The sequence below is a fragment of the Ambystoma mexicanum genome, chromosome 2q (assembly GCF_040938575.1).
Source record: "Ambystoma mexicanum isolate Mex_15411 chromosome 2q, UKY_AmexF1_1, whole genome shotgun sequence".
Classification (NCBI taxonomy): domain Eukaryota; kingdom Metazoa; phylum Chordata; class Amphibia; order Caudata; family Ambystomatidae; genus Ambystoma; species Ambystoma mexicanum.
The window spans coordinates 1,456,460,745-1,456,471,909 of record NC_090924.1 but is presented as its reverse complement, the minus strand read 5'-3'; positions in this window follow the sequence as shown (position 1 = coordinate 1,456,471,909).

The window sequence follows — 11,165 nt, the reverse complement described above, 5'->3', positions numbered from 1 at the left end:
TTGGCAGCCTCCTCAACATTATGGCCGACCAGCAAAGTCAGCTCGTTTTGGCGCTGCAGGATGGTGGTGAGTTGGGGGGCAGTGCTGGGTGACCGTGCACTGGATGCTGTGCCCTCCAATTCATCCACTGCAGCAGGTGATGGTAACATGGGGGACATGATTGCAGGGTTGGTGTCCTCAACAGTCCCATCAGACCCAGGGGTCTGGAATGGCACAGGCGCTGGGGTTCTAGTGGGGCTTGGGGTGTGCATCTCCATGTTCTGGCCTAGGGTGTCCTCCGGATCAGATAGGGGGGCAGTGGCGGCTGCCTCACCAGCGGAGCTAGCCGCAGCTGATGGTGGGCCCTCGGTGGCTGGCATTGGTGCCAGTGGGTTCACCTCCGGTGGTGGGGCCGCAGTTGGTGGTGCAGCTACTACTGCCCTGGCAGTGGCACCATGACGATGTTTCCTACCCGTCAAGTGTGCCCTTCCCCCCTTGCCCCTGGATGTTGTTGGGGTATCCTCCGGCTCCTGTGCCCTTGCCCTCTTGCATATAGCTGGTGCCTTTGATGCATCAGCGGCATCCTCCCCATCTGTATGTGAGCCTGTCAGGGACGAGAAGGGGGATGTCATTGGTTGCGATTCAATTTACTTAATGAAGATTACATGAATGATGCAGTTGTGGCCATTGGGACTCAGTGGTTGTGGATGCAGGTGATGTGCCAGTTCAGTGCCTCATCCATGCATGGGTGTGTTTGGGACTTGTCTCTGGTGATGTGTGCATGTGTGTGTGTTTGGGTCTGACACTGACATGGTGAGGGATGGATGCATGTGTGGATGTGTGTCCATGCATGAGAGGAGTCTGTGCTCACATATGGGGGTAACAGTACATTCACACCGCATCCTGTCATGTGTACACTCACCTCCATCTGAAGTGGTAGCCACGCCGATCTCAATGCTGCCCACTCCCTCAATGGATTCAACGGCAATCATGTTTGCGCATGTCTCCTCCCATTCCTTCATCCGGATTGGTGAGCCATCTCCACCGGCACTGGCAATGCAGTGGTTCTCAGCCAGGATGCCCCTCACCCGCAGCCTGAGGTCGTCCCACCGCTTCTTGCATTCGCGCACGGTGCGCGTGCTGGTGCCTACAGCACTGACTTTGAGAGCTACCTCCTCCCAGATGGCTTTTTTCTTCAGCAAGATTGGCAAGCGCATGTCATTTGCAAAGACTACCTCCGCATGCTCTGCAAGGGTCTGTGTTAACATGACCAATTCCTCATTGGTATATTTTTCCTTGCGCTGCCTGTCACTGGTTTTCTTCAGAGCCTTGGGAATGATGCAGGTGTCCCAGATGAATTTGCACTGCTCCCAACTCAAAACAGGTCCAGGGTGCAGAGGATGGCAATGGATCGTGTTTTTAAAGATGGCCACCGTGCTCTTTCCCGTTCCTGTGCGATGACGCTATTTCCGGTTCCGCAATTTAACAGTCACCGCTAATAGCGATGACCGCTAATGGCGCGAGGGCGGAGGTGCTATCTGCACTTTCGCGGAAGGCGGTAAATGACTTTTTGGGGACTTTAGCGGCATGGCGATAGGGTCATTAACGGCATGGCGCTATGCTCGTGTCCGTGTACTCGTAATGGTACGCCATTAGTGCCCTCTTGCGAGGGCGGACACGTTAATAGCGGCATGCCGGTAATTTGCAGTTTTTAGTGCACAACGTATAATGAGGCCCCTTGAGTCAGTGTTTGTTTGAATCATAGTAATTGCTGTCCTTTGTGTAACTATTGATACTGCTCACTTTACCCTTGAGATAAGTCTGACTGCTCAGCCATCGCTACTACTTTACTGTGTAGTACAGGCTTGTACCAAAGGTACATTTGTACTGTCACTTGTAGTCGTAATTGTGTGTGGTGTTCCCAAAGGGTACTGCATATAATTCTGCCTAACAGCCATCCATTGCATGCACGTTCCTAAAGGGCCCTAAGCTCACATGGTAGTGGTGCAGATGGTTCAAAAGATCCAAACCAGTTCTGTGCTAGATTTTCAGACAATCAGGCATCATCTGCCATTAGCTGGAAGATTGCAGAGTTTCGTGTGGAGGGCAGCCGAATAGAAATAAACTTGCAAGAAGAACCAAGACGGAGGGCAGGTCCCCCTTTGAAGAAATCCTTGCCCGGTTTCCACGGGTGCTCTTGAATGGACAGCAAAGTGGTCAGATTGGAGGATGAGTCGATACCGAAGGCCTTGAGTCAATTAACGAATGTAAGTAGACTAAGGGGAATGGCAAATAAGGGGACAGGAGTGTAATAATTTTGAGTAACAGGAAATAATTACAGCGATAAGAGATACCACCTAGAATTCAAGGGAGTTAGAAGGAGACATTTCAAATCCCAAAAGGGGTAGGGTGAAAAAAATGAAAATCGTAGTCAGGACGACGTAAGGTGATGTCTCAAACCCTACACAAGTTAAAAAGTAAAGGCGAGGGAAGAGATTATCACTGTGTTTATAATATGTGATGTCTGCCTAGTCTAAATATTGTCTGTTGACTAAAATATCGAAGAGCGATAGAGATGGTGAGGAATTGAAAAAGTAGCAGTGAGTAAAGATAAAGTGTAGTAAAACGATTGGCGCCAATCAAAAGGAATAGATAGGGCATTGAAATAAGAGGATTGAGCAGCGATTGATGGTGCCTGCTCATATTTGATTGTTTTGAAACATTGAAAAGTGGTGATTTAAGCCAAGGCAAAAGGTTTATTGAATGGTCTGGTAAGTATCAACAGTCAATTGAGACTTTTCATTATGGGGGATACTCCTCTCATGCACCTATGCAAGAAACTGCCAAAACACATGCCCAAACTCAAACAGTACAGTGCAGAATGGGTAAAGGGCACAGCAGATAAAATGTTCATGCCATGGCCACAAGGGGGATCGGTGTCAAGAGTGGTATTACAACACATGACCACATATCTGCACGCTACATACACAGGGAAGAACTTAGAGACAAGATTAGCAATTTTAGAGCTCTTGAAAATGTATCAAAAGGAAAGAGAAGACTCACCACCTGAGGAGTGGGAGCTTAATCAGCATAAGGAAGAAGACATTGAGCCCTGAGCTCCCCTTACCTTGCTAGAAGCAAAGAGTGTGTCCACAGAAGAGATGGGAGTGTATCCTTTAAAGGAACTAAGAGCAGCGATGGGGTACAGTAATCCAATATATGAACCCAACACTTACAGTAGCAACGATAGTCGGGAAGAGAATAAAAGAAAGGAAGATACTTTTAAGTTCATATAAAACAAGGAAGGAAGAAGTGAGCGGTCAAATTTGTCACCAGAAATAGACAGGGAAATCAAGAGATGGAAAGGAGAAAAAGATAAGGCTGACGAGGTAGCGCTCCTACAAAAAGAATTGATGGGAGGCCAGATATTACTCAAGATAGATGGGAAATGATTCGAGGAGGTTAGCCAAAGAGAAGATACTGACGAAGATGAAAGGAAGGATAAGGAACGGGAGAAAAGATTGAAAGAGGATGAAAGGAAAAGGAAAAGCAAGGAGTGATGAGAGCAGATATATCAGGAGGAGCAAAAGAACATTGCAGAAGAACAAAGAAAGTATGACAATGGACAAAGAGGGATAGAAGAAAGGGAAGAAGAGGAAAGACAGGAAGGAGTAAGGAGAGGAGAAGAGCAGAGGCAAGAGGAAGAAAGAATTAGAAGGGAAGCTAGAAAACAAAGGGAAGTAGATGAAGAAATAGAACGAAAGAGGAGACAGCAAGGTTTCGATGCCAATCTCATCTAGAAGGAACAAAATAGGCCAATCCCAGAAATACGATGGGACAGAGTGGAATAGATTTTCTTGAAGGAAATAACACCAGCAGTATCTAGAGTAGTGTTAAGAGAAGAAAGATTTGATGCAGAATGCATTGGAGAAAGAATCAATAAGGTCTATCAACAGTTAAGATGAGGTAGGGAGTATGGAGCTGGAGGAAATGGTGATCGATCCCCAGTACCTCAATCATGAAGCGAGAAGGGAAACCTGTTTGGTGATGAACGTCAGGCATTGTCTTTCAGCAGATTGAATTTAGACAAGGGTGAAGGGAATGATAGTCACACTAGCTGGGGCCTAGACATGTCAGAAGAAGAAAGGGAGTCTGATCTTGGGGCAGAAGGAGGGAGCACGTGGACCCCTGAAGGTAGCCTGCAAATGGAGAAAGAGGTGAGATGGTCAGATCTGGAGCAGCCTGTTAGGCAGAATCCTGTGCAGTGCCCTTAGGGACCACAACAAACAATTAAGACTACAGGTGGCAATACAAGTTTTACCTTTGGTACAAGCCTGTACTACTATGTCAAAGTGGTAGCAGTAGCGGAGCAGCCAGGCTTATCTCAAGAGTATATGAGCAGTAGCAGAGATTACATAGAGGGACCACAATTACTGTGACTCAAGCAAGCACTGACTCAAGGTTTCAGGTCCCTACATTCAGCCCACCTAGAGACCCAGGCACCTGGAGGAGGGCTTCTTGGCAGAAGCCCGCCAAAAGACAGTGAACACAGGAGGCAAACATGGATTGCCGCGCAAAGTAAAACACAAGAAGGACTTTAACAAAATGAAATGGCGAATAAACCCGACCAGAGCCAAAAGAAAAAGTATTTGTTAAAGCAGGTTCATGCTCGAGGCGATAGAAAAGTTAGGGTAGATAGCAATGCCACCAGCCAAGTCTAAATGTTAAAAGAGCGAAACAATGCTCTAGGAGGTACAGATAAAAAGGGATACGGAGTAACCCTTTCCAGTACTCCATGTAAGATGGGGTGTACTGGATCTGTGGTTAAATGACTAAAGTTAATGGCAACTTTACCCTTTTCTGGGGGACTGTAGTCAGCCTCAGAAATGGAGTCGGTGGGAAGTCTAAAAACAACCCTGTGTCACTGCAATGAAGGTGCTATGTAACACATAAAAGAAGGGGACTACTGAAGTGGTGTACTCCAGAGTCCACAATCACAAAAACAGCTAGAAGACACATGGCAAAACATGGGTAAGAGTGGGGGAAAAGCTCACACTCTTACCAAGTGAAAAAAATAAACTCCAGAAATCCAGCAAAGCTGCTGGGGGACTCACTTTGTGAGGGAAATTAGCCATAAAATGAGAATTCTCCCTAACACAACCTAAAGAAAGAACTCCAGATCCCATAGCATATCGTGAGCGTCTCCAAGGCCGATCATATGGTTAGAAGGGAGAGTCGCCACCATATGGAAGCAGGTTAAGTCATTGCCCACAAGGAGACAGTTAGGGATGATTATCCCTGCCATGGATAGACTAACAGTGGGATCCAACTATGGGATGGGGTTAACACAGTTCGCTTATTAGAGAAAGGGGGAGCAAGAACGCAATACATTCCATGGCCACAGATGGACAAGGATAACTTTTAGAGAAAATGACAGGAGGAAATACGCTGGCCACAGGAGACAAAGGGCCTGATCACGACTTTGGCGGTATTAGCCCTACTGCCGAACTTCCCGGCGCTAATAGCGCCGGATCATGAGTTTGGCGGTAATGTTAATCCCCATTCCCCATTGAGCCCATTCGGGAATGCCCCATTCTCCATTGGGCTCAATGGGGAATTTTCACGCTCTTACCGTCGGTGGATTTTCCGCCGGCGGTAATAGTGCGAATTTTCAGCGGATTTCCCCCCAGCTCAGAGCTGGGGCGAAATCCGCCAAAGTCCTGATTTGGCGGACCCTTAAATCCGGCGGTAATATCGCTACACCGGATTTAAGGGTTACCGCCAAAGTCGTGATGAGGCCCAAACATTTCTCCTGGCAGCCATTCTTGGGGAGAGGGCAGATGATATATGGAGAAGAGCGGGATATTCAAGTATGACTGCACAAAACACAGCGCATGATGGAGCATCATTTAATAAGTTTAGAGCAGACGTTTGGAGGGCTCTCAGGGTACAATATCCTGACACATCGGACATGGGTGCAATTATGATATGATATGATATTTTACTTATATCGCACTCATACACAAGTGTTTCAGAGTGCGACCAGGCAAAGAGAGGGGAACAGGGCAGAACAAAGACAACAATCTTACTAGGCCCAGTGACATTGAGAACGTGCAAGTGAATGGGAAAGGGAAAAGAGAGAGCGTGCATGGAAGGGGGAGAGGTGGAAAGTGCGGAACAGAGGAGAGAACAGAATAAATAAGTAATATAAATAAATAAATAAATAAATAAAGGTGGAAGTTCAACCAGTAAGTAGCAAGTGCTAGGTTAAGCAGATAGGGTACAGCTGATAAGTGCAAAAGAGAAGTGGGTAGGGGACTGTAAGGGTACAGATACAGACCCCAGTGCAAGGGGTAGCCCGGAGGCAGTGCAGGAGGGTGGCAGGGTGAGCAGGTACCTGAGCCCGAAGGACAGAGGGTGGCCAGGTGCACAGTACCGAGAGAGAACTACGGATCAACAGGGGAGAAAAGGGGCAAAGGCAGAGGCGAAGAGGAAGGTCTTGAGGTGCTTCTGGAACCAGAGATGGTTATCCTCAAGTTTCAAGGTGGCAGGGAGGCTGTCCCAAAGGGAGGCTCAAGCCGAAGACAGAGATCTACCCCCAGCTTGTTCCTTTGAAAAACAACTGACCCTGAGGGAGTTAGACAAGTATGGATGGAAATGAAGCCATGGGCTGAGAAACAGCTGACAATAGTGCACCATTTTAGGTTATTCCAAGAAACAAAAATAAAGATGAGAATAGGAAAATCAAGGAAGCCAAGTTAGTTAAGAAAAAATTGTCAAAATTTGACATAGATGGGGCAGTACTGACAAGCGAGGAAGCATTGGGAATGCAGGAAGCAATAGGTACATTGCAGGCAAATAATTAACACCCGATGGATCAAGGTAGATATGAGTTTAAGCCACGAGGCAGAGGTATGGGATATAGAGGAAGAGGAGGCAGATTTCAGAATAACCAAGGTAGGTTTCAAAATATACAGAATGAGAACCAGAATTCTCAGGGAGGGTATAACCAAGGAGGGATTAATATGAGTGTTCCTCCAGTATGTCAGATTTGAGAAGCTGATGAAGTTATATTTCAGACTATTTCAGCACTGATGAATCAGGGGATTCTGGTGCCATCAGAGTCATCGTGCAATACTGCAGTGCATCCGATTAAGAAATCTAAAGGGGGGGCCATGGAGATTTATCCAGGATTTGAGACATCTTAACCAGATGATGAGTTCCCTTTAGTTCCTAATCCGATGACGATATAATGTAGTATCCCAGCGGAAGTCCATAACTTCACAGTGATCGATTTGAGAAATATGTTTTTCTCGATCCCGTTGCATAAGGACACCCAATATTTGACTTAATTTATGTTTTGCCAAAAAAGTCTAAAACATACTAGACTGCCTCAAGGGTAGTGTGAGTCCCCATCAATCTTTAACAGAGTCCTACAGATGGATCTAGGCAATATTGATCTTGAAAGCGTGGTGATACAATATGTAGATGACCTGTTGATTTGCAGTAAAACAGAAGATGAGTGCAGATATGACTCTATTCGATTAATGACTATTCTAGCAGACAAGGGATATAAGGTAGACAAGGAGAAGTTATAGTACTGTCAAGAAGAGGTGTTATACATAGGTCAGTTGAATTTGCATGACGGTAAGAAAGTGACACCTGAGAGAGCTGAGGCAATCATGAACACATCAAAACCGAACACAGTGAGATGAATGCAACAGTTTCTGTGTTTGTGTAATTACATTAGAGCCTGGGTGTTTGATTATAGCACGTATACAAGGCTATTTCTGCAAGCATTAAAGAAAGCACAAGTTGGTAAAACAAAGATAGAATGGACTGAAGAAATGGAGGAAGGATTTGAAGAATTGAAAAAAGCTATTTGCAGAGCCCCAGTTTTAGGAATTGCCAATTATGGTGAGGAATTAAATTTATTTTGCACATACATAGGTCAGTAATGACAGCAGTGCTTACACAAAGAACGACATTAGGGTACAAATCTTTGGCATATTAGAGAGTGATTTTGGACCCAGTTATGAGAGGACACTTCCCTTGTGAACAATCTTTGGCAGCTGCCACGTTTGCAATTGAGAAGTCCACAAGTACTGTCATAGGCTGCTCTATGACTCTTCATGGCTCATGCTCTATTTCCTATTCTAGAGAAAGCCAAAGGCACATTGACATCTCAAAGAGCTTCAACTTATGAGGTAATGATTTCCAACCCAGTGATTAAAATGGTAAGATGTAAAATAGTGAACTCAGCCACATTCATAGCTGAGCCAGTAGAAGAAGGTGATCATGTGCATGACTGTGCCAATTATGATGAATTTGATGATGATATACCCCATGTGAAGGAGAATGCTTTAGCGGGAGGGGAGATTCTTTTTATTGATGGTTCTTCAAAAATTGCTCAGACTAGCGGGGAAAGGCATTCAGGCGTCATGGCAATCTTACCCTGCTCTTATTACAAGAGACGTTAATATTCAAATGGTCAGTGATAAGAAGACTCTTTATTGCTATAATTGAACACATTTTACAGCTGCAAACATACAAGATTTTGATGATGTATTAAAAATGACTAATGAAGAAAATGGCATGGTTATAGAGAATACACAAATTCAGCAAGCATTAGGATGGCACGAGAAATTGGTGCCCAGATTTGTATGTATGATATACATTTAAATGATTGTTATCGCTGTCTTTCTGTTCCTCACCTTTCAAAGTCTATATCATCTTAGTACTTCTGCTGAAGAAGGAGTTACTTTGGTTCTCCCTACTGTGAAAAAAACAAATAAAGACATGCTTTTTCATTTCTACAAGTATATTGGGGGACACAAAAGAGATGCAGAGGAAGATAGTGAAGGGATAAATATCTAACTAGATAACACAGCTCACCTAGGGAATAACATGTGGTACCAACACATGAAAAAAGTGGAAATGAAGAGAATGAATTGCCCTGATGTGCCAGATCACCTGGATGTTGGGAACAAACTCTATTATTAATCTATGCATGAGTGAATTCCAAGAAGGGATGACAAGAAAGAATGATGTCCTGAACAGCTCATATGCTGAAAACAGATCATGTACAAGAGGTGCAGACGGTGAAGGATGGATGTTTAAAGTCTTAGGTGAAGCACTCCAAACTCTTACATGGGCAGAAGATTAATCATGCCCAGTAGTTGTAATCCCATTGGCCAATGGAACACTATGCTTCCGAAGACATGGAAAGAACGATGTGCGATATAACAAAGGATGCAAAACCACAATTGACGTTCCTAGGATGAGAGAAGGGACAGCTGTCCTTATGGACCAATAATGGGCTTGTGGATCTAGAGCTTATATTAGGTTGCCCATGGATTGGGGAAGAGTATGTTCCTTGGTACTCTATGTTCCAACATTAGTGATTCCTCAGAGGGATATGAACATTGGAGAATTTCCAAAAGTAGACGCCCACTTGAGAAAAAGAAGATCACTTGAATTTTACTGACGGACAAAAGAGATAATTATTTCTCAGCCAAATCGATACAGCATATGACTACATTCCAGAGGAGCACAGGTTGTTCAGCAAGACTGCCACAATACTAACAACTATATTCATGCCTGGGATCCAAAGTGAGGTGAATGCCAAGTGGTTACAAATCACTAGATGGGAGTTTCTGCATACGACTGATGACCCTCCAGAACCGAAATGTCCTTTATATGATCACAGGGATGGAAGGAGGAATTTGCACCAACATTGGCCATCATGTTGCTCATCCATACCTTCTCATGATTAACAAAATGGAACCCTTACAGAGGTCATAACGTTGTTGATAACCCTGCATAACAAAATGGAAGATGAGACAGATGACATTGAGGATGACAGCTGGTTTACCTCCCTGTTCTCCTGGATTCCACAGTGGTTGGCGAACACATTCAAGGTTCTTGGAGTAATATTGGTGCTGGTGATGTTTGGATTCTGTGTAGTCAGTATAGTCATTACCCAATGCAAGAAAACGGCAAAGAAAGTGGTAGGGATGAAGATCATGATCAATGTCAAACCTGAACCAAATGCCAAGGAGCTGACGGATGACGCTATCAGGGAATACATTGAGGCCAGCATTGCAGCACCTGAAGGAACTAAGTTCCTGTATCCAAAGAATCATAAGAAGTACGTGGGACGATGGGTCTATTGTACCCTGAATGCACAATGTAAATACTTGACCTGAAGTGTAGATAAACATGTCAACTGAGCAGGCACCCTGTGGGGGGTGATGAAGATATAGACAACAAAAAAACACTTCTTCAAGAGAAAATATCAGAATGTGGAACAATTGAGGAGGTGGTCGAGGACTCGACCAGAGGAGGGAATGTAGAGAAGCAGCTGCATGCCTCTGCAGGAAACCCTGCCCCCCCTTGACACCAGCAGTTGTGCTAATACTGCAACGTATGTTCAAAAGAAGATACCCATTGAGACAACCCTCTCGAATGTATACCTGAGAGGATGACAATTTGAGGGAGGAACTCCCTGAAGGAATATAAAAAAGAACAATGAAAGAAGCCTGTGACATCATAAGAGAGTATGAATGACGTGTCAGGATATTGGCTGAAGAGGATGTATGGATCCTTCAGAAACGAATGACGAAGTAAAGAATCAAGTGAACTTTTAAACATGAAAAAGAAGATTACACATGCATAAAGAGCTGCAGATAATCAACCATTCAATAATTGTACAGATGCTGAAACGCAGTAGACTGAGTCATCATAGAAGCTGGCTATATGTAGTGAATAGAATGCAGGCGAAGCCGCCTTTCTATAGAAGCTGGACACCAGTATCATGAATTTTAGCAAACCAGGGCCCATGAAGAAAGAAGAAGAAAAACTATGTTACAGCAAGAATAAGCTGAATCATGGAGCCACATGGCGAGGTTTTTTGGCTTGAAGTTAAGACTGAAGCAGCCAAGGTCGGTTATCTATTCTGAAAAGGAGCGAACGTGCAAGGATAAATCATCTCTTGTTAAGGTGCAAAGAAAGAACACCAAGAGTGCCACCCAGGGGTACTAGATGGAGATGCAACAAGTGTCTGTGGAGTTACCCGGTATTCCACCAGGAGATGATTTAGGAAATTGAATAATTGTTCACTATAAACCACACAGGTGAGGTGGACACGAGAGCGTTATGGGAGGTGGAGAAAGCGACCTGGAGAG